Raw genomic sequence first — 2,500 nt, forward strand, 5'->3', positions numbered from 1 at the left:
GAATGATTGGGCGTTGCTGACCCTTTTCCGGATTGAAATGGGGTTTTACATTTAAAATCACATAATATTTAAAGATATTTATATTATCAGAAAGACGCGTTCTATTTCGTGGCTTAATAAATAGCCCCCCAAAATTTAATTAATATTCTGCAATGATGAAATGATGAATTGATAATAACTGCGTTTGACATCCACACATACAAATTTTACTTGACGCAAGGTGATATCTGAAAGGTAAAAGAATAGTAAATTCCACTGGACGTGTGATGGGTAGAGGATCAGTAATTGGAGAGGAACTCTTGCGAAGGGATATGAAGCAGGACTGAAGCTACAGAAGTTTTATTGCCGAGGGGTTCCACCCCATGTTCGTTAGGTGAAAAATGAACGGGCTAATGCCCTGTCACGTGAGTATTTTGGGAAGGTAACTCTTCTATGAGGAGAATGCGTTGTCTGGGAAAAATCCTACACATATTGTACATGGATACATAATTAATAATAGACCCGTATCATAATGTGATTTTTTTTTTTTTTTTTATGATATTTCAATTACTAACTATAAAATGACTACGGGTTGATATCCATACCACCAACTTTTAAATAAAATATGATTGAAGTCCAATTAATTTTCTTATAAAACAACAAGGGGTGACATTCGGGTCACTAAATTTAAAGTTTGCATGGCTTTACAGCAATACCATTTATAAGCTAACTTAATGAGACCCATAAATTCTTCCTATGTCATTTCACCTTAATGAATATTCCTTCATTTTGAACCCAAAAAATTCAAGTATCGGTATTGATACAAAAATAGTATGTATCAATTGGATTTGAAGAAATATTCATCGGTTGATCATAGAGATTACATGAAGGCATTTCTGTGGCGGACATACGAGGGGACCTAATAGAGCTATGCATGGAATGATATGACATACTTTGAAAATAACTTCTACATGTACCTTTCTGCGTTAATGAATAATAATTGAAACGAGGGATTACTAGAGTTAAACGTGATTTAGCCAGAATACTTTTGCTCTTGATAGTAAAAGGAGTAATATTGATTAAAGCAAATATTTTTTTTTCATATTTCATGTGTGGCATTAGAATCTGAAAAACTGAATCAAATTACTCACTTGGCAATGATAACTTTGATAATGATAATACTATAAGTGAATGTTTTTTTTTTTTTTTTTTTTTTTTTTTATAATACATTTTCTTGTGATTTGTTACTACATGAAATGCGTGTTTACAATTATTTGTAACACTCAAAAAATTACATTCATTTACTTACTAGATATGAAAATGCTTCAGAGGCTATTCTAGAATGTTTCCTACGAAATTAGTCAGAAATTTTACATAAAAAAGCTTTTTTACCTTACAAAATAAATTATTTTGTTTATGGTTTTGATTGTTTATAAAGCATTTCTGATATGCACGCATATGTATTTTGCAAAATTGTGAAATGGCAATATTGTATAATTTTTCAAATGATCTTGTAGTATATTTGCTCAAATATTCAATTTTATGCGCGAATAATTGCATTTGTGTCTCACTTATTTTTGCAATCATTTTCCAACAATACTTCAACGCATTTTCCGGCTTTAAAAATAGCCATTTATTTTTTTTTAAATGAAATCGCTTGCAGCTTTGAAATGTATTAGTTTAATTGTAACGGAAAACAAATCTATTTAGTCACATCTGGAACATCCTCTTCTGGAACATCCCAACCCTTTGATAAAACTTTAAAAACATTTTCTTAGTATTTTCTATTAAGTGAAATCAACGGGATGGATATGCCAATTTCCAAGCAAGTGTTGATAATTGCTTAAAAGAATTCCCATTTGTGAAAATTTACTGTGAATTCAACTAAATGAAATGAGGAAATAATTGATGCTCTGAATATGTGTATATTGAAAATGGTTGGTGAAGAAAAACAATTTAAAAACGATATAACTTAAATAGCGACAGTTTTCATAAATTTCGAATTATGAAAATTATATTAAAATACAACATACCGTGTAAAGGTCATGGCCAGGTTTGTAGAAGGACATTCCATTTTCTAGGATAATTAGGACTAGTTATGAAATAAAAAAAGAAAATAATAAAAAAAAAGTACGATTAGATCGAGAGACGGATGTAAAAAGTTTGTTAATCATTAATATAATTGGTGTGAGATTTTCCTGAGGAACAGCTAGGTAAAAGATCGCCAGGTTTCTGTATAAATTATAAGAGATAATGTTAGATAACATGGCATAAGGTAAAATAACCTAAAAAGGGCTCTAAAATACCAAAGATTTCCCCGCCCATTATCCCTACTTAAAGGGGTCTGTTGCTTGATGCTCCCTCTCCAATAACTTCATCAAACACATCCTCTTCCGCCAAATCTCTTCTTTTCAAATCATCCTTCACCTTATCTCGCCATCTAATTCTCAGCCTCCCCTCGACCATCTCCCCACCCTCAACAGGTTCCCCGAAGAAATTCCCCACTTCCTCAACACGTACC

The sequence above is a fragment of the Palaemon carinicauda genome, chromosome 9 (genome assembly GCF_036898095.1).
Source record: "Palaemon carinicauda isolate YSFRI2023 chromosome 9, ASM3689809v2, whole genome shotgun sequence".
Taxonomy (NCBI): domain Eukaryota; kingdom Metazoa; phylum Arthropoda; class Malacostraca; order Decapoda; family Palaemonidae; genus Palaemon; species Palaemon carinicauda.